This window comes from Melopsittacus undulatus, chromosome 15 (assembly GCF_012275295.1).
Source record: "Melopsittacus undulatus isolate bMelUnd1 chromosome 15, bMelUnd1.mat.Z, whole genome shotgun sequence".
NCBI classification, from domain to species: Eukaryota; Metazoa; Chordata; class Aves; order Psittaciformes; family Psittaculidae; genus Melopsittacus; species Melopsittacus undulatus.
In genome coordinates, this window is record NC_047541.1 from 2200820 (window position 1) to 2223331 (window position 22512).

The window sequence follows — 22512 nt, forward strand, 5'->3', positions numbered from 1 at the left end:
AGGTCTGCAAATTCTAGTAAGATTGTAATGCACAAACATCATCAAATTCACAGTATTTGGAGTTTTCCTAAAATAAAGCAGAATCTGGATCCAGGTGTATTGAAATACACGTCCTGCATGCTTTCTGTTTCTATTTTCTAACTAACATAGCCAAAACCAGCCTGAAACATGTTTGAATTACAATACAGGGACCAAAAAGATGCCTCTTGTGCCTGTGATGAGGTTTTACATCACTAAGGCTGAGCAACGCTCCTTTACGCTCATGATGGGGCAATGTGCCCGCTCCAGGAGCTGGATGGAGACCAGCACATCTCATTTCACCTCATGTAGGTCACCAAACTGGCAGCAGATGGGCATGTCGCAGAGATGGGCTCTAATTCTATCATCACTTAAATCCAGACACACCCCTACTATGTGTGAAGGGATGCTGTGGCTCTCATGGTGAGATGGGCAAGATGAATGCAAACTAAACTCCTTCCGTTAATATTTGAAGCTTTCTAGAACTCCAAGCAAGATTTTAGGGCTGATCCAATGTATTTCAGCAAATTGGGGTGGATAAACTGTGATTTTTCAGCTTTTTTATGACAAAATGCAAATTTTAACACAAAACTCCCCATATTTCAGAGGATGCTAAAATGGGATTTATCTAAAGAATTACTTTTAGCTTCCTCCCTTTCACCCCCTGATAACAAAATCAAGCTGAAAGCAAATGATATTTGGAGATTTAGCTGAGCTTATGTTTTCTCCCCTATCTTTCACTTTTGGGGTCCCTGGAGGTCCTCCCAACCTTCACTACACTGCAAGGAGAGCAAAGAGGTATTCATTAGCAACAGCTCTGAGCAAGGACCTGGCCTCCCGCTGTATCAAGCAGACTCCAGAAATGAGTTTCAGAGACAGACCCTGCAAAGCAGAAATCCCCTTTAAAGGCCTTTCTCACTGAATTCTGACCGCACGCTGGCCTTCTCCTGCCCTCTTGTGCGAGCAGAGGCTATTAAGCTCAGAGTTGCCTTTGGGTTTTAAAAGAGGAAAGAAAGGCCAAAGACATATTCCTTGCATCCCCCACTCTCCCCTCCTTCCTGATGATCTCCTTAGCCTCTGCAGGTTGTGCAGTGAGGAGCACTTTGTATATAAATAAACACAAATCCCCCCAGGGTGCTCATCGCCAACAGTTTCAGTGCAGAGAAGCTCCCAAAGTTCAGAGTTTAATGTAAAAGTCTAAAGTGACCACAATTTATTCTAAATTGCTTCGCTTGATCCACTGACCTTGGAGAATTATCGCTGGAGGAGACCTGGATTGGTAGCCTGGAGCGGTGAGGAGTGCTGATGGGAGACAGCGCATTCACCAGCAGAGGCGGATGGACAAGGTTGAAGCAGTGTTTGGGATTTAACGGAGACTTGGGAGGCATCTTCCTTTGGAGAGCATGGGGATTTGAAACCCACAACCATCAACATTGAGCATTCCATGGGAGCCTGGCAGAGAATCAGTAGTGATTTGGCTCCTCCTGTTGTGCTCACCCCATTACTGAGCAGATGGGTGCCATGGGGTGAGGGTGAATTTAGACTTGAGTCTCCAGCTCCCTGTTGAAGGTGTTTGCAGCTGAACTCTTGCCTTGCTGCTGCAGGGCACTGGAGGGGCAAAGCAGCTGCCTCCAGCACCAGAAATAGCTGTAAGTGTCTGAGGAATTCACAGCTCAACTGAAGACCCTAATGAGGATTTGTGAGCATTGCCTGGGCTGAAAGAAATACAGCAATCAAGTCAACTGGAAGTCATGGGAGGCAGAGCAGGCTTGCTTCTAAGTGATGCAGGCTGGCATACTTGTAGCTGCCAAAGTCATGCTGCTGATAACCCATGGCATGATGATAGAGCATGGCCAGTTTGGGGCTTTTTGCCTCATGCCTTTCATTTTACTCCTGGTTTTTGCTAATTGAGTTCTGGAGGGGGTAAAGGTTGCTTTGACCTGTGTCTCCAAAGAGAAACTCTGCTCTGCAATCTGTGTCTGCTCCGTGACTGCATTCAGGACAGCCCTTTTGCTTCTGCTAAATAAGCCAAATGGATTCAGAACCCCAAACCCTTCCAGCAGCAATATTCAGGTTTCCTATGTGCACTGGGGAATGCTGCAAGTTACAGTTTCTCTGAGGCTGAAGCAATTCACAGAAAAGCACTGATTTCATCAACTTCCCAAAACCCTTCTGGGTCAATACAAGAAAATGAGCCACTGAAATGAAAGCTGTGAACGTGTTTGTGCAGAACCTGTGAGCTCTGGCTTTGTGACAAGGGGTTGGAAACAGGAGTCACATGTTTTCAAGAAACCTGACTCTCCTTCTTGGTCATTTCCCATAATAAACCCTTCCTTTCTCTGCCATCTCTAATTACATTGATGAGACAACAGTCCTCACTGCCAAGAGCCACATGTGGATGGGGACCAAGTACCACATCTATCTGGTCCCCATAACGTGCTCAGGGACATCTGAATCTCCACAAGAGATTAAATTAGGCCCTCCAAGGAGCCAAGTGATAAAAATCTTGGTTATTTCAGGTGGGATTTGAGGGAGATAAACCATTCTCTTTAGCTAAGGCCACATATGTGGTCTTAGAGATTCTCAGCTGGCACCTGCAAACTTTGGTCCCACTCATAGTGCTACACTGATGTGAAATCATGACTTGGTGAATTTTAGGGAGGAAAAGCATGCAAATGAGCTAATCAATATCTCTTCTTCCCTTTTCCAGCCCTCTGCAACCTGTCTGCAGAAGAACACTGGAGGGATGGACAGGGATCAAGTGAGTAAAGATGATCCAGCTCATGTGAAGTGAGGAAGGGTGACTGGGGGGATAATGCCCTATTTCATTGAGTCCTTCCTCCCAACAGTATCTCTGCTAATGTTAGATGTCCAGGAGTGGGTTGCGTAAGCCTAACATACTCATTTAACTTACTTCCAGAGCTAAAGAGCAGCAGTTCCACACTGGCAGTGTAGCTTTCCCTATCTAAAAGTCACATTTCCCTTCTGTTACCTAGATGAACACCACCCTCAAGGCATCCACAAAATAGACAGCCAGAAGCTGCAGTGGCCAAGGGCTGACCTCTCTTTGGAAGATGCACCAACTTATCTCAATAAGGAGAGCTTCCAGACAGTGGGTGAACCTGAAATGTGGCAAAGCTAAAGCTGTTCTTTACTATAATCCTCCACCTTTCCAACCTCTCACATCTTGAGAAAGCAACAAGAGCCCCTCAAGTCCTTACCAAGACCATCCAAAATCCTGCTCTGAATTTCTCACTTCTCTCCCTCTCTGCATCTTGGCACTGATGAGGATCTTGGATCTTTACAAGGAGGCAGATGCTGAAACCATTACCCCAAGCAGTATCTCGCTCAACAGGAAGCCCATCATGACTCCAGCGTTATTCCTTATGGTATCCAGTGCTCTCTATCAGTGTGGAAATTGCTGCCTGGCCTGTGTTTAGTGCAGAAGGATGCACAAATAAACTGACTTTTTCTCTGCTGGAGCAGAGCTTTTTTCCTGCAGTAAGGCTTCCTCAAGCACACATTCTGGGGTACTTAAGGTACTGCCAACAGAGGGGAGGATATTAGACAGAGTCACCTGTGGGCCTCTATCTAATTAGACTTAAATGAAGCTGTTTGATAAGGAAATGCATTTCCCCAGCTTAGGAATACAGGCTATGGAGAATAACAACAGATGCAGAATAACACCCCGTCTCAGACCAGCAAAGATTACTGTTATGGCTAAATTATATCCTGGCCCAGTAATAGGGTTATTTTTTCCCAGCACAGTGTTTAGATGAGGAAATCAACAGCGGGAAGTGTATCTTAATTTGCTAATAACAGGAAAACGAGTAGCAGCTCAACCAATCTCAGTGACATTGGCTGGGTTCGGCAGGATTTGGGCAGACGAGGAAGCACAGCCGTTGGGTAGCAGATGGCATTTCCATGTCTACCATCAAAATGCAAAGTTAGTTAATGAATTTCTGACACGGAGCAGCACGGCAGGAACGGCTCAGTCTGAAAGGGAGCAAAAAAACCCCAGGAATAAAGGGAATTGGGAGGGACCAGGGACTGCTCATCCCTGTGCTGAAGCATCCGAATGCAGAGGACCAGGATGCAGCAAGGAGGAAGGTACTGTCAAGGGCAAACCTGACAGCTGCTCATTCCAAACACCATTCACTTTATTACCCATTTGCTCAGGCAGTGGGTCCCTTCTTGGGGCAAGTGGCAGTCTCAGATGGGTGATAATGGGAGCTTTTTAGAGCTGTGTAAAGAATAATTCTCCATTTGCCAGCTGACCTGGAATATCAAGGGAGAAAAAGGAAAAAAAAATACTATTGATCTAAAATAGGCCTCTTTTGGTCTATTTTATAACAGTTGGAAGGAGGAAAAGAAAAAAATCAAGTGTTCCCAGTTCAATGAATGGCAAGGGAGTACTATTTATTATCCCAATTCATTCTTCTCTAAATGAGTGCAGGTGTTTTTCAAATGAGACACCTTCCTCAAATGAGCAGAACAAAAAGGGCTTAAAAACATAAAGGAAGCTCTGGCTTTTTCCAGCTGATGAGTATTTGTTTTTGATGAGTATTTGAGAGGTAACTCTTAGGACTTGTCTTTTGAGGGCAGGGAAAATGCCTTTTTCCCAACGGCTCTTGTCAGAGTGCAGTATTTAAAGAGTTAATTTCCACCTTCCTCTTTCAAACTTCAGTTCATTTAATTTAATAGAGACAAAAAAAAAGGAAGAGAGTGACTTGTTATTCAGTTTACATAACAGTCTGAAGACATTACAATGATTGTATTATATGCATTGGAGTATCCTTTTCATACAGACTCCCACACACAGGCAGGAACAGAACAAATGCTTCACTTGGTCCTTAGCTCTGCTTGTCATAATGAGAATGATTAATTAACATGACCTTTTTCACTTTAAAGAAAGAACCTAGAAGATCCCATCTCTCACAAACCCAAACTGAAACCCAAAATACACTAAGGTGAAAACAACAAAGAAGATTCAAGAGACCTTTTTCCTCCCCACTCTGAAGGCCAGGGGAAAACAAGTGTGAAAAGAAAATCTATGGTAAATAAAGTGTCTCTTCACTAAACAAAAAGGGAGATATCAAGTGTGGTCTCAAGTCCAACAGCCTTAGCCATAATCATGTGGTTTTCACAAGCAAGCAGCCTTGAGGGAGACCTTCAGGAAGTGTGATCCCAGGTTTAATGAAGGGCTGGAGAATAGGAGCTGGGAGCAAGCTCATCAGTAAAACACAGGCTTATCCAAAAACCTTCAAAATTAATGCTAAAAAAGCAAACAAGCAGGTAAAGAAAGGCCCTGGAGAATGACACACAAGCTGTAGCTTACCGATGATCTCACTCCAACCAAGGAGTTTTGAACAGAGATGCGGAAAGAAGGAAGAGTTTTTAGCATCTTTGAGTTGTCCTTGACTCTGGGATGTTTCCCAATCACCCCCACTTCACAGCATCACCCTCTTGACTCCTGTTTCCCAGGAATGAAGCTGCTATTCAAAACTGCTGGCTCCCGGGTTGGAAGAGCAGCAATATTCACAGCCTCTCCACGGAGGCTTTCCATGAATCACTTCATTAGACATGGGCTGAGCACAGATATCGCATTTCTAAGACACAGCAGTTTATCTCTCTTTGCTATGTTTAATCTCTTTTTCAACTCCCACGGCTTGAAAACATTTCCTACAGATGCTTAATTCTACAAGCAAAGTTCCGCAGTGTCAGAAGTGGAGGAGGTTCAGGCTGTCACGAGTTGCTCTATCCAAGCATCGTGTCAGATGAGGTGTCTGGAAGAAGTCTGGAGAGAAAACAAGGAGCAAAGACATCCTGGCTACCTTCATCCGTTTTCCACCCATCCCCATGCAAGGAGTCGTGGGGGATGGTGACCACAACAAGCCACTGCTCTCATCCCAGGTGACTGAATGCTCTATTTAATTCATGTCTAAATATACCTTGCCCAGCCATCATCTTGCTGCATATCTGCTGTATGACCACGGGCAAGTTATATCAAATTCTCACCTCGGTTTCTCCCTCAGCTCGAGCAGAGGCAGCGACTGTTGTCCTCCAGCTCTTAGCTAAACTCATAAAGCAAATAAACATGGAGAATGAGAGCTGGGCATTTGTTTTCCTTCCAGACAATAGTAGATATAGCAGGAAATGCCCTCTTGGGTAGACCCAGAAGCCCCCTCATTCTGAATGCAAGCCACCACTAGAGCCTTATAGACAAAAACAATGCAAGGAAGACAACAACCGCTTCGATATGTTTTCTTTTTGCACCATTAAAATGTGGCTCCTGGCTCTTTGGATTGCAGGCTATTATTTCACTTCAGAATAGATGGAAATGGAAGCAGTGGAAGAATTTTTAAAGAGACTCACCCCTTCCATCCCAAATTAACTAGGAATTCAGGAAAAGACAATATGTTTTTGTTCGGGCCTGAGCTGAATCATTCCATGCTTTTTGTCCTCCAGAAAATGAACCTCAGACTCTCTTACCCTTGGTAAAGGCTCTTGAACCTTACTCTTTCACCCAGAAGGGCTGAGACACTCAGCTCACAATGTGGCTGGTGGTAGTTCACACCTGCACACACTATCCACATACACAAGGCTATAAATGGATCCTTTCTTATGTTGTCATAAATCACTTACCTTCATCATCCCCATAACAACCACAACCACACAATCAGATGCCCAGGAAACTAATCCTCCTGTTCTGGGAATTGTAGATATTTCAGTGTTGCAAAACCTTGACCAAAGCATCTCATGTGAAAAGATGATGATGTTCACAATGTTCTCTATGCGTATGTGCACCAACACTTCATGTTGGTAGCAATTGTCTGAACAGAGCACAGAAAACTCACTGGATCTGCTTGTGTACATTTTGCCTTCCTCAGAGGATGAAGGCATCTATAAAAAGTAATGCTGCAAGTAAAATTGTGTGATCCAGAAAAGAGGAACTCCTAACATTGACTTGCTTAATGCTGACAGTGCTGAGGCCAAGCACAGGAGCTTGATCCCATCTCAAACCCCACTTCTGTGTTTCCTTTACATCCAGTAGAATTCAGAGGTGCATGAATCAGTGAAATAAGGGTGGAGGCAGGTTAGTGGCTGCATTCAGGAGTGCACTGGAATTCAGACATTACTAATGTTTAAGAATCTTAACTGAGCAGGACCCATTTATTATCCCTCGTCTTCTCACATTGATGTGGCATTGAGCTGGTACCAAGGCCAGACATTACATGAACCTGGATCTCATAGGTTCTCCTGTGCTGTTTAGCCCCATAGGGCATCCTTAATTGGAAAAATGCTTCCAACATTCTTCAGAAGAGATGTGGCAAAATTAGTCTTAATTTAGCCATTGGCATCAGTCAGCAAAGAGGGGATGGGGATGGAGAAGAGATCCTTTATTTTTCATTAGCTATTTTCCATGACACAGACCAGCCTTATTTCTGCAGGGAGAAGCTGCTCAGCTGAACTCACTGCAGTAAATAAACAAACCCAAAGTTTCTGGGGAATATCCTGATTTGATTAATTTTGCCACAAGGAACTTCCAAGTAGGAAAAAAAGAAATCAAATCTGCAACCACCAAAATAACCTTTATTTTTAGCTTGTCATCATTGCGCTTGTCACTGAGCTCTTCCTACCTTGGCAGCCAGGGATGCCTTTGCATGGATCAGCTGCACCACTGATGTCCTTTGCAGCTATTACTGAACCCCAGAAAATCTCTCCTCCACCCACACTTAGCAAAGACTATTTTAGACTATTATGAGCTCCTTGGGCTAGATAGAACTGACTGAAATGCAGTGGAGCTTCAGCCAACATGGCTTCAGGGAATAAAAATCACATCCCACCATGCCAAACCTTTGCACTTCACTGCATTGCTGCTAGAGACTCGTTTAAACTGCATCCCTTTACATTTAAATCATGGTTAGTTTTAAATTGCATTTAAAGTGGCAGGTTGAAATAGCAGCTTTTAAGCCAGACGAAGCTGCTGCCCACAAGCATTGTGGTGCCAATGGAGGTGGCACAGTGACTTTGCTATGAGCAGTGCCACCACAGCACTGTCCTCACCACACAAGCCCAAGCACAGATGAATTGAGGCAACCTGCAAAAAGGCCCACCCTGGGGCTTTACACCATGAAGTTAAAGCTGTGTAAATGCACCACTATTTCCCCAAAATAGGGTTTTTACCACTTATTCCCTCTTCCCCCAAGGCTCCCACACACACACACAATCGGTTGCCACAGGGAGGGGAAAAAAAAAGCAGTGATGGAAATGACAGCAGAGTAACAGAAAAACTAAAACATTTTCACAGCCTTGTCTGCTGGTTTTAAGTGCATTTCACCACAGCTCAAAATTACATTATTTAGTATCAATTATCCTTCGATTGAAGCTCCGAGAGGTGGCAAGGCTAGCGTTTTTATCTCATTAGCATGTCTTGCCTGCTAACCATTTGCTATATTCCCTCCCTTTGATCCTGTCTTTGATTATATTGTGTGACAAAAGCCCATGTAATCTACTATTATTTCCATTAATAGCAAATCTGCCCTCCTCTTTGACAAGCCAATTTATTATCATTGCAGCGCCTTTGTGCATCTCAGCCAGGTTGACACCCTCTTCCCCGCCTTGGCTGTGCAGAATTGGCAGGTGTTGATCCAGCCTGGGTGGCATGGGGACCTTGGGAGTGTCATCAGACAGGGCACAAAATATTGACGTTTTAATGGCAAGCAGAAGAGAATGAGATGGTGGAGAGCAGAGAGGCAGTTCAAGTAGTTTGCTCTTTGCCCTGAAGAGATGCAGTGGATGAAGATGCAGAAAGGAGGTGAGACCTATAGCTGACCTATAAACATGACCAACTTGGTTTTGAACCCTAAGCAAGCTGTATCTGTCCCTCATCCCCCATTTCTACTGTCTGTCTTCTCACCCAGACACAAATCTGGCTGATAATAAGAAAAACCTATGATCTCCATCGATCTTTCCAAAGTCACTTTGAGAAACCAAGTTATACATCCAGAAATATGGTTTTTACTGTTTTTAAGCATAGCTTTGCAGCCACAAGCATGTGCTGAAGCCAGCTTGGTCCAGCCAAGTCAGGTGGGTATTACAGAGCCATCTTGAATTGCTTTTGCCATTATGTGGCTACCCCTGGCATGATGGTGAAGTTCTCCTTTAAGACTGATGCTCTCATGGTAAAGACGCAATGACTTTAAATGGGATGCTGCCACACACAGCCCCCTCACTTTTTTCAGGAAGATTAACCAGCACTGACTGCTCTTCTCCATCTACTTCAAGTGTAAACACCCATTTCTCACCTCAGAAAGATGCACTTAGAATAAACTTCCAGCGTCTTGAAAACACCAACTCTGGCACTACAAAAGGATAATCATGGCTCTTAACTTGAACACAGTGCACAGTGCTTATTACTTTTCCATGCCCTTCTGGTCTACAAAGGTAGTGGGAAATGAGCCCTGCTAGAAGAATAAAGAGGTTTTTGGTGGAAATCAGTTATCTATGGCAGCATGGAAGAGAATAAAGCCATTAAGAAGGGGGAGCCTTATCAATGTGTGGGTTGAATCTCAGCTAAATCTGTCAGATGCACAAAAGATTCAGGTCCAGGTAACAATTGCTGCTTTTCATCCTCCCCATCATTAAATTTCTCCCTCTACCTTACAATTAAAAGTAAATGAGTGGCCCAGTGCACTGAGCTCACCTCTGAAGCACGTTGGGCTCTGTTGCACTACCACTGCAGTGGAGTTTCTTCTAAATTGACTCTGGGTCTCAGTGACCAAAGATAGGATTTGCAGCTGTGGTTTCTAAGGTGGCCACATTGAGGTTTTAGAAGCCTAAGTTGGAGAAGCATCCAGTCCTCAGACTCAGGAAATGCACATAAAAGCATTTCCAAGGCCAGATCAGAAAACCCAATCATTTTGCATGATCCCATGCAAAAAGGATCCACTTGTGCTTCAAAGCAGACACAAGCATATCAGTCAATACATATAGTGGAAATACAAACCTGGCAAAAATCCCACATAGGCATTTTATTTCTCTTTCTAGCATTTAAACCTCTGGAATACGGATTTTACCTTACATGTCTGATCTTTTGGTTTAGAAGTTTTTTCCCTAAAAGAACCCTGATTCTTGCTGATTCTTTCTTTCACCCAGCAGTAGCAAATCCTGCAGACTGATTGGACTCAGCCAAGCCTAGCTCCCATGTATTTGATGAGATAAACTAAGTGCAGCCACACTGCCTATTTGCAGTATTTCCTCATGTTTCAGAGCAACTCCCAACATTTGAAAAGAGGGTTATGAATTACCCCTGAACTGCAAAGTCCACCCATAAGGAACAAACACAGGAAAGAGAACTTAATGCAGGTCAAACCCCTTGTGTCCTGCTCACAACACAGATAGTGCTAATTTCCTCTGAGCAAGAGATGCTCCAGGCGTGGGGGAACCTTTGTGCATCAGGGATCTTATTGTCTGGACATGGAGGTTTAATAAATATAAAGAACTTAAGGCACAAGAGCTTATTTGAAGCAGATTACGGAAGAGTTTTTGATGAGGGGAAGCCAAAAAGGAGTTTTTTGTACTGAGAGGTGTCCCCATGTGGCTTTCAGGCTCCTGAGTATAGACAAGCCCATTGAAGAACAGTAGGGCTGCAGTTCCAGAACTTATCAAAGCCTGTTAATTGCTTTGCTCACTTCCCATGCAACATCTCAGCTTGGTCCAAAGCCTGGCTGTGAAAATCTGTACGTGGGGGAAAACCAGCACACTCCAATTTGCATTCGTGGAGGAAGCACTCGATAATTATTCCATTATCTATGCATTATTTTTATCACCACATTATAACTCTTAGGTCTATTATCTGGCATGCTACAAGCATGTAGAGTAGGTGTCTTTGCAAACAGGGAGGGAGGATTAACTACTCTTTCAGAGTGAGTTAAAATGGAAACCCAGATGAGCTGATCATGGTGTATTATCTTTAGAAGATAGGCTTTCAGGGGGTTAGTAGAAAAGTAACTACTCCTGTGCCATACAGAACCCACTTTCACCCTCAAAAATATTACAAAGCTCTCCAAGTTATCCTGAATATCTCATAACTCTATTGACCCAATTTCACCTTTTCCTATGTGAAAACAGGTTTAGACTCTTCAAATCTGAAGCTTGTTCATGTTGCAAGAGCACAGCACGATGGGATCTATTGAATCATGGCTGTGATTTTTGCGTGCAGCAAGCCCGATTTTGCTTTCTTTGTAAATACAAACCATCCTTTAACCGTTATCTCTGGTCATACCTATTCCAGAACAACATTCCCACCTCCACAAAAGGGCTTTGTAGGAGCAGTAAGTGATGAGTAGAGTCTTATGAAGAGTAGAGTAATCCACCAAGAAAGCAAAAGGAAAACATGCACAGAATCAAGAACAGGCAAAAACTGAAGACCCCTTATCCTCATGTTGGACACCACAAGACCTTAGCCAAAAAATCCCCTTAAAAAGCAGGAATAAGGTTTTATTTAATTGGAGGGGTTTTGTTGTTGTTCCTAGACAACTCTTATAGGGAAGAGAAGCTTCAGAGTCATCCATGCTTTGCCAATCATGCTTCCATCCCAAATAGTTCCAACCTAACCAGGGAAATATATCATCTCCAGAGCCCATCACCAGCCACAGGGCAAAGCATCAGCACCTTGGAAATACACATCCCTACACCCTCAAGTCACCAGGGGGGAGTTATCAGAGTTAATTGCTGGCAAACAAACAGCAGAGTGGGGAAATTAATCAGAGCATCCCATTTCAGCATGGCTGGGAGCAGTGGGGCTGCAGCAATCCCACAGAATTGATTAGCTACTTATTAAACAAGAGCAGTGGCAATGGTGCTTAAGGAAAACTACTGAAAAGAGATCAAATTAAGGAGAGCAGAGTTTCAAGCAAAAAATGGGGAAAAAGAAGGAAAAATAAAAGGGAAATGCAAGTTAATGGAAGCTTCAATTACAAGGTGGCACAAGCTACAGGAGAATGTTACAGTGACAGCTCACACTTAGTGCTGGGCAAATTCTGTTCTGGAGAACATGTAGGAGGACAGCAGATGGGTTTGGGGTGCACAAGGGTGGTTGGACAGATATGGGGATTATTTTGACCTACAGCTCAAAGCTGGGCTCTGGGTATGTGGCTTTCCTTGCCTGTCTCACTGCAATGTCCCCAGCGAAGGAGAAAATGCAACTGCAAAAGCAATTCTGTGGGTTTAAGACCTTTAATCCCAACAAGGGTTGTTTTCCTCCAATATAGAAGAAATAAGAAAGCAGCCAAAGTCTTGCCCTCGCTCTGGTAGAGTTCAATGGGCTGAGTTATACAGGCAGGCAGAAGGTTCTATGGATCCCTTATGACACTAAAAACTATTGAAAAGCTTTTTTGCCATGACCCATTTAGATCCTCACACAGTTTCATTCCCTCTCCCATCTGTCACACCTTTGAAAGCGGAGCTTTTGCATCTCATCTCCTTCAAATGCTTCCAAGGCAGCCCCAAGTAACTCTCTTCTGCTTCTCTAAAACCTTTCTAGGCTTCCATCCGCTCTTCACCAACACTAAAAATAGATGAAGTTGATTCACCAGAAACATGGACTGACCTGGAGCATCCCAAACAGGAGCTCATATGATCCACCAACATGAGTCACTGCCAGGCCACACACTCCACATCCAAGCACCTATGTACTCCAGAGCTGTTTGCATCTATAAGTACCCTCCTCTGCAGCTCTTCTCTACAACTAATTGGCTCGACCTTGGGTGCAACTCCTCTTTACTAACTGTTGACAGGTGTCTGCTATGAAGATGAATTAGTTATTTAGGTAGCAATCAGCTCCCCTGGTTTAGTTAAAATGCATCCATCCCTCTTCATGCCTATTAAGGCCGGGATAAACTTTCCAGCTAATGCATGCTGCAAATCCACAACCACTCTGGAGCTGTCAAGCACCTAAATTATTTTTGTTATTCACTAATGAAAGAATTCCTTAGGAAAGGGGAAAAAAAGAGAAGACAGCACAAGTAGAGGCTCTGAGCTCCAATTAAGTGGGGTTCATTGTCTGCCTGTATTTGCCTTCAGCTCTGACTTGCTCAGTTCAGGTCAGCAGCTGCCTGGGAAAGAGTTGTGCATGGCACCAAGAGTTCAACATCATCTACTCTCCAAGGACTAGCAAAACCCAGAGGATGCTGAGATATTGAAGCCTGGTTTGGGGAGGAGAGCTTCATGTGTGCCCACTCCGCTCCTCTCCCTGTGCTTTTGCTAAGTAAAAGAGCTCAGATTTCACCCCAAATGACTATTTCATGCTGAAAACTCACCAAAGTCTGGACATCAGAAACTCCCTGTGCTGACAATGCATGATTTCATAGGTGCAATGCTCGGCCATGTGTGTAATGATTATGTTAGGTCTCTGCTGCAGAGGTCCCCCTTGAAGGAGACAGTTCTGCTGCTCCTTCCCTCAACCTAACCCCATTTTCCATTAGGATAAGTCTCCTGAGAGTCTTTCCATATAATGAGAAATCTTCCCTGAGATGCTCAGTTAGGAAGTATAAACCCTCAAGGCTTTATGTGTTAAACTGATGCTCGAGCAGCCACAAGAGGGTGCAACCAAAACCCTCCCTCTTCTGCACAACCCGTTCTTCACACATTCACAACTTGTCACAGGGAGAAATAAACAGCTTGGCAATGCTGGAGCCCTCCCCTGGCATTAGGATGAGCAGCTGAAAGTGGTTGAGATGGACTCCTGATTGCAGGGGAGGGATGACAAGAGGGCAGGATGCCAAACAGCCCTGTAATCCACACCAATGCATGCTGTGTGCCTAAAGAGACACTTTACCTGCATGTTTTTAACCTGAATTTCTCTGGCTTTGCAGCTGGGACCAAAACACACCTTAGGGCAGTTAAACAACTCTTTTAAGATGCCCAAAGTTATCCTTTTTTCCTTTCTTTTTTGGGGATCCCTCACCCTTAGCACTGCACATGAATAGCGTCTAGAAATGACACCAGGAAGGGGAGATGCTTTTTAATAGGCTTTGGCCTTTAAACGGGCTGAAATCAAGGTGATATTTGGCTGCAAAGTCAGCCCTACAGAACAAAAGAAACAGAAACTGATCCAAAAAGTCATCTATTTCCTACCAAGAGCAGAAGACTTGGAAAAACATCAGCCCCTCAAAGCCAATTGCATCCCACTATCAGAACCCAAGCCTGCTACTGCAGAGGGAGTTTGCTTCCCTTCCTGCCCAGCTGCAGATGCAACTGCTCTAATAAGCTGTAACTTTCCTTTCCATTTGGAAGTAATGAGATATAATCTGTTTAATTCTAGTCTTTGAGCTCTTTTGGCGGCCTTTTTCTATTCCCTTTTACTGATTTTTTTCTCTCTTTTTTTTTCTTTTTAAAGGAAAACTCCATCATGAAGCAAAAGATTTTCTAATCGCTGGCTCTAATTACAAAGCAGCGCAAATTGCCATAAACTTTTTTCCTTTTTTTTCCTTTTTTTCCCCAAAAATTGCCTTAAATATAATGAAGAATAATTAAAAAATCAAACAAGCAGCTGCAGAGTGGAGTGGCGGGTGGAGGTTAGGCTGGGGAGAGATGAGAGGAAGGAGCTAAGGCATGGAACGAGCTTTTGTGTAGGACCAGATAGGTAGAAATATCAGCTGGGGGAGCTGAGTTGGAGATAACCACCATCCCCATCAAGGCAAAGTGTGGTATTTAATCCTTAAGTGGGTATTTATTGAAGTACATCAGTTTTTCAGGCTGAGTCCCCAAACCAGCCAGAATTTGCCCCAGTCCTTGCAGAAACAAACTTTGGTGGAAATCATCCTTATTTCTGTCATTCCAGCAAACACCTTCCTGACTGGAAGGATACTGGAGGGCCTCTGCATTAGTGCTGGGGGATGCAGATGGCTGGGAAAGGCTGTGTCTGCACAAGAGTCCCCACTGTAAAACCCAGTTCCTGTATGGGGATGATGAGATCCTGCTGGAAAATATCCCACTGCATCCAAGACTTACTCTCTGCATGTGACTAAACCAGTCCAGAAGGATCGGGAGACTTCATTAACAGCAATCAATGGTTTCCATAGCTACAAATGTAAGCACGGTCTCCATCACATGCTGTCACAGGGAAAGAAAGAGGGAAAAAATGCTACCCATGCCCAGACATGGCCGAGGGTACCACAGAGATGCACACTGAGATTTTAGCTGGGAGGTGAGATGGGTATGGAAAGGAACAGGGATGAGTGCAGAACCCACAGGTATGTGCCTGATCTGTTTGTGCCAGACTTGCTTCATCTCTCCATCATGACCAGAGAACACTGTGGCTGTCTGCTCTCTTCTGCTGAGAAATGCCCCATCAGGTTAGGTGTAAGGCACTATAAAGGTGATGGATGCCATATAGATCTTAACCCTTGGTACACAACCTCCACAGACTGGCATTTTAAGGAGCAATTCAGGCTAGAGAAATGAGTCCTGACTTGACTTATCTCTACCTAGAAAAGGAGGAAACTTGAAGGACCAGCTCCTGCAAATTCCTGCCCAGAGAATTAGATGTTCAACATCGCTCTGAATGCCAGAATACAGCAAAATGAAGTTCAAGCTGGGGTTGTATGGGGTTTATTACATGCAGTGATAGTTTCATAGGGTTCATAAATCACTCTATTTTGCAGGTGTCAAGGTCTTCTTCAGAGCAGGTACATGTTGGCTCTTGTGTCCTTGCAGGCAGCCATGCTACCCAATTAACTTCCCTCTCCTGTATCTCTGCTCCTGCAATTCATTTGCTTAGTAAAGTCTGAAAAGGAGCTCCAATAAAATCCAGGTCTGGGCATCCCTTGTATAATTCTTCCCACAAATAGGGAGGTGATTTCTTCATGTGAAAGCCACAAAAGATACCTGATTAATTGAAGAGTATAAAACCAACAGGCTCTGCCTACACTGGGGTGAGATGCTCTGCGGGAATTGTCCTCACTATGACTAGAACGAAGATAAAATGGCTTTAAAAAGATCAGATGCACAAGCTGGTGAGGGGTTAGACTTTTATACCCAGCTTTGTTTCAATATCCCCCCCTCCCCCCTTTCTGGTCAGAGCCTTCTGCATAGGCTTTGACAAATCAGTGTGGAGTGATGAAAAATAGCAAGAATTGCCCCAAAATGTTGGTGTGGCATTTAGCCAACCTGCTGTCGTCCTCATGCTTCACCAGGGAGCTGGCTGAAACCCTACATCATTTCCCACAGGTGTCTTGAGACACTCGCTGCTCCCTCTGGATAAACCTGCTGAAGTGTGAGTGGTTGGATGGATAACTCCCGAAATCAACACCAGGTTACATCTCACTCCACATCCTCCCAAGCCACATGTCCTGCCCGTGAGGAAATAACCCCAAAAAGTCAGATTGAGCAAGGAGCCTGCTTCAATTTCACTGAAAGCCAGAAGAGACATGGTCTAGCAGAAGGTGCCTATGGCAGGGCTGGGGGGAGAAGTAGGTGAGCTTTAAGGTGCCTTCCAACACAAACCATTCCATGATTCTGTGAAACCTGTGCAGTGCTTGGTATTCTTCTTGATATACCCTGAATATAAGGGCTTAAACTCCATTTATATACCCTGAATATAAGGGCTTAAACTCCATTTATCTAACCCTCAAGGGACATGCAACTACATGTCATGAAAGCAGGCTGAGACCAGCCCCTGCTTATGGAAGACATCCCTCCTTGCTGTGCCTGCTCTAAACTATTGAGGCTCAGGTGCCTCCGCAGTGATTGTGACATTCATTTAATATGTGTGCCTATAATTAGATTGATTTTACAGGGAAGAGCAGCAAATTGCATTTGGGGAAGTTATCACATTATTTTATTACACTCTTGATTATTATATTTCTTTTCGGTGCAGGTGAGAATATAAAACTGAAGATGCACTCAGCAAACTTGGGGCAAATTAGTCTTTTAATTGTAAATTAATTATTCAGAGTGACAGCCGTACCTGGGACTGAGCTAAGAGCAAGTAAACAACCTCCCCCTTCCAAGCCCTGCTCAATCTGCATTGCAAACTCTTATTTATAATGAACTGTAAACACGACCGTCTGTAGCACTGAAATTTCCAGCCTCTCAAACCATGTTCTCACTCCAAATCAGGATGAGAACGAGTGAAATTGGAGATTTGTGAAACTCCAAAAAGCTTCAATTTAGAAACAGGCAGCTACATGACACCGGGTGTTAAAAATGTGTATTAATATCAAACGGCACAACTCAATCCCGCAGTTAATGGAACATCTGAAGGTTGCTAAAATTCCCTTTTTTGTGTGTTATCAGAGCAGAATAAGAAATTTGAAGCCATCGAAGCCGTTTTCCACTGGCAAAGTGCCCAAATGGCCCCATTGCTGTAAATTTGTGCCAAACTCCTCTTAAAGATGCAGAATTCTCCTTTTCAAGCGCTTCAGCCAACTTGGCACATCACCAGCACAAGCGCTGGCTTCCATTCCTACAGTCAGGACAGAACCCTGGGTTCTAGAGAAAGAAATCCCATAAATAGCTGAGAAAAGAAGTTGAAGTTGGGGCAGCCCAATGGTGTGAAGCAGAGCCAGCATCGGCTGTTGTATTTCTTAACCCTCCCTGGTGTGCTTGGAGCACAATCCAGATGGGAGCTTGGGTAAACACTCTGCATTTTAAAAGCCCTTTTAAAAGCTGAAGGGCTTGGGAACTCACTGGGGAAAGCAAAATGTGCTGCAAAACTCCCTCTGAGAGCTCTTAGGGATATTCTGGTGTCCCAAGGCTCTACTCATGGCTCTCTCCTGCCATCCTGCATCACTGCATCTGCTCTCCTCCTGCAAATCTCACTGAAGGTCCTCAAGTGAGGGCTAATCCAAGTAGACATCATGCATAATTTAGCTGAATTTGGGAAGAGAAGGGATGGGAAGGGACAGGATCTATCACATCCTCCCCATCCCTCCACATGGTTGATGCAACCCCATCTCTCATCTTGTACCTAATCCGATCCTGTCCTTTGATTTAAGCATTTTGTTATGGTGGTTTTATTTGTTCTGATTAACACAAGGGCAGGCAGTGACTTAGACAGGCCTTAGAAAGATGCTCATTCAACCACTGTCCCCAGATCTCTCTGGGATTTCTTCAGGGACATGGACAGTACAAAATCAGGTCTATTTTTTGCATGACATGGTGCAATTCATGTCACACACTGGTACATCAAGGGCAGGAGCATTTCTTCCTTGTTGGGGGAGTTCCTCAAATGAAAACCAATAACAGAGGCAGCAAATATTACTCCATGGGGAAGCCTGGGGGGATATTAAGACAGGGGATTTTTTTCCCTTTTTCAAGTCCCAGTTTTGCAGGAAACTCTATAAAATGGTGACATTTTTAACCATTTTTGCTCATTGCTTTGAACTTCCCAGTCTCATCTTCAGAGGCACCAAGGCCCAGAAGGGCCAGAAGATGTAGTTTAATGAGACAAGTTTTAAAGGTCACTCTGTGTAATAAATCTGTGCTTTTTAATATTTAAACTTTTAAGGCATTTAAACCTTTAGGCTCCTGGGATTTGCTCCACCAGATCCAACTAGATCCATCAAGCTCAGAAAGCGTTTCACATCGAGGAATATCCAATTTCTCATGCTTGAGATGAAGAGGGTCTTTCTATCCAAGTCCATTCACCTGTCATAACTGAGGTATCTCTAAATCCTTTAAATCACTTTAGGATGCTGGATAAGGTATGGAGGAAACCTTACTTTAGGCTAAGCTTGTGGAGCTCCATCCCTCTCATTGAAAGGGAATTCTGTCAATAACACTTTGGTTGTCCCTGTCTAAGGTCCCCTCACCCAGCACTGACTGTGGGCTCTGCTCTAATTTGCTTTTCCATTACCAAGTATTAAGGATGCTCTTGCTTGGAGGGGCCTAAATGCACTAACACGCTTGGAATTGCTCAGCTGACTGGCAGTTTTCCTTATTGATATTGCAATAAAAATTAGATATTATCAAATTGAATCATTGCCTTGTAATCAGATGCAGGCCAGAGGCACAGGGAATGGTCAGATGGCGAATTTTGGATGGATTTGCAAATCAAGCTTCCAGAAACTATAGTTTTTAAGCCATTTTAGAAATAAAAGGTCATTTTTCTATCTCAAGACCAAGATGCATAAGATTTCCTCATGGAAAACCTCCTGGGTTTTGGGCTCTCACCTGGAGAGCGGGTATACAGAACCAAAGACTTAAGGATAAGAGGCATCAGAAACCTACTAAAAGAGATTTTTTTTAGAGAAAAAAAGGAAATACAGCATCTTCCAGAGAGATGGACACAGGTCCTGGGGTTGTTAATGGGGGTCTGGAACAGCAATTTTTGCAGGAGACAGACAATAATAAAGGCACCAAAGATCAAGAGGGTGGTAGGAAAGACCCTTACTTTCTGCCTTCTAAAAAGCTTCTGTATATAAAAAGAAATTGGCCCTGCTCTTCATTATTCCATTGCAAGCACATTATACAGAGGCTCTTGATGCGTTCCAGCAGCTTTATATTAATGCTCTTGTGATGGATGCATTTTGCTGCTTGCAGGATCAGGTCCCCAAACTAACATGAATTCCATTAGGAGGCCAGCTGGGAAATGAGGTCTTTCAAGATTTAAATCCTTAAATAACACTTTTTTTAATTCGATGCCAGCATTAAGCCATCTATTTGACTTCAATTCAGCAGTGAGCACCAGGCCTGTCTGCCTGCCTAATCTTTTAAGTTATCTATGTTTGAGGTAGGACCTTATCACTGCTTGTTCATCTTCTTCCACTCCTAGCTCCAAAGTCAGACTTATTTCCCCTCTTTTGTAATTAAGGAGGCATCATCAGTTGCCTGGAAACAAGGTGCTAAAATATGCTTGTGCTTACACCTGGAAATACCTCCAGCTGCTGCCGACACCACAAACAGCACTGCAATCTGCTTTAGGGGGTTGTCCCACCCGTGTCTTCACGCATGGGTTGGATTCACCCAGGGATGCTAGATGGCTTTGGAATCAAAATGCACATTAATGGCAGATTAAAGACAACTGCTTGAACATAATTGCAGGGAAATATAAAACAATTTCAAGTGTTAGCCCAGTTTCAAGGCAAAAAGGAAGAAAACTGGAAGATGAGAAGTGCTATCTCTTTCCTTTGGTGGAGGAAAGCATCTTTGAACAGCAGTTCCCCAGGTGGGCTGAGCAGCATCTTGCAGCCACGTGGGTGCTCTTTATGGCTGGAGTTATTCACCAACCTGACTGGTGGGTGGCAAAGAATTTGTAAGGGTAAGCATCTGAGAGTGTTGCACTTCTGGTTTCCAAAGGCAGTGTTTGACCTCCATGTATCCAAAGGTAACTTAAGCACAAATAATTAAACAGCAAATGAAAGGGAAGCAGCCAAGCAAAACAAAACCTTTTGATCAGGGTGAAACGAGGTCCTATATAGAAAATGGATATGTTTCCTTATGCAGAAAAGATACATGTTTCCACTGTGGGTCAGTTGCTTTGTTTTTCAGACAAGTTGAACACAGAGCAAACCCCAGCAGCAAGAGGGGAGAAAGCTCCAAAAGAAGGGATTTTCTTTCAATAGGAAGTGCTGAAATAAGCTGGAACGGTGATGCCTTTCAAGAGTAGGCACTTAGTTAAATTAAGATCGGCAAGAATAAGCTGCCTAACTTTCAAAACCTGATTAGCCCAATCTCTATTCATGAACGCATTACGTTGAATTAATGTTGTTATAGAATTAGCCTCCTAAGAGGCTTGGAGATGTCACCTCCCATAAGTTGCTATTATTTGTAGCCCTTTTTGTGTCATGAATACACTCAGAAGGACTGGTCCAGATTCTCTCATAATTGGGTAACCCACAGAAATTAGGAAACTATATGGGTTTGGCTTTCTCATCCTCTTTTTTCTTGTGTTTCAGACCTAACTTTTCAAATCATTGAAAAGCAGGAAAAAATGAGTCTTCTTCTCCAGCATCCTTTGACTTTAATTTCCATTTTACTGCTATTTAAGTTTTGGAGGCACCCAAGAACTATGTCCCAGTTTAATCTGCTGTCCTCCACCACATCAAGCCCTTTCCCCCTGTGCCAGTAACCAATGGGCCCTCCTGGTTTTATTCCAGCTTGAGGATACTCACCAAAGCAGATGGGTCTGAAAGGAGACAGCAGCATGGAGCTGGTGGACACCTCCAGGGTAACATGATGGCTGATAGCAGCATTTGCAGCTAGAAGTGCTGTCGACAATAGAATAGACTATTTCAATTGGAATGTACCTCCAGCAGTCATCTGGTTCAACTGCCTAGGACAAGGGCAGGAGGACATCATGCAGACAGGGTCAGTGAGGCAATTCCCCCCTCCACCCATTCTGTTTGCCCTAAGGGACCTGCAGCCCCAGGGAGGGGCTTTCATGGCTGGGTTGCTCTGGGGAGGATTCAGTTCATCCTTCAGGTTCAACCAGTGGGTATGACTGCAGCTCTGCAGCCTCCCCCCTCTCATGCCTTATTGCCTAACTCATTTAAAGGAAATTAAAAGCCCAGGACTTAATTGAGTCTTATGATTTTCCAAGTGCAAATGATTCTGACACTCAGCTCTCCATCTCTTTCTGCCATGCAGATGCAGGAGCGTTCGTCCTCTCCCTCCTTGCCACGATGGGGATGGATAACCCAACCTCTGGATGCTGGCAAAGAAATTAGGGCTGATCTACTCCCCTCCTGCAGTGTTTCTGGCTAAAACTGCCTCCACACAGGCCTTCTGGAGGTTTAAGTTGCTCACACAGAAAGGGAAGGTAAAGAAAAAGGATAATTTCTTTCAAACTCAATGTTGCAAGCGATTAGTGCACAATATACCCCGGGCAGCTTTAGTATTTAACATGGAGGTGATAGTGAGAATTTATGAGAGCTCATGGACAATAACAGCTTTCCAGAGAGGCTTTGATTAAACATTATGGATCCACATTATGCAAATTTATTGCATGGTTAATATGACTCCAAAAGAACACAGTGGCACTTTAAAAAGCATTTAAAAGGGAAAAAAAAGTAAAGGAGCCAAAGACCATGGTGTTTCTCAGTGCTACAGAAAGGTCTTATTTCAGGATGGTTCAAGCTGAAGAAGTCACAGAGCCATTGATGTACATTAGGGAGATGGGGAAGTAAAAGCATGATCCATGAGTTTAAACAGCATCCTTTACAGCAGACAAATTCCAACTTGGATATTTCACATTTAAACCGATGCTGGCATTAAATCAGTTGCAAACATCCCTTTTCCAAGTCACTTACCTTTTTCCTTTTGAATCTGGAGTTACCACAATGGTCCAAGAAGGAGATTGATGCATTTGCTGAATCCTGCATTCCTCCCAGAAATATTGGGAGGGGGTCATGGTGTTTGTTTTCCTCCCTTGGACACTTTTGGGTGTCATTTGTCAACGTCTTCTATGCAATAACATGATTTATGCCATCAGGCTGATTGTGTGGCCTTCATTAACTTAGACAGATTTGTTTGTTTTTTAAATCTATG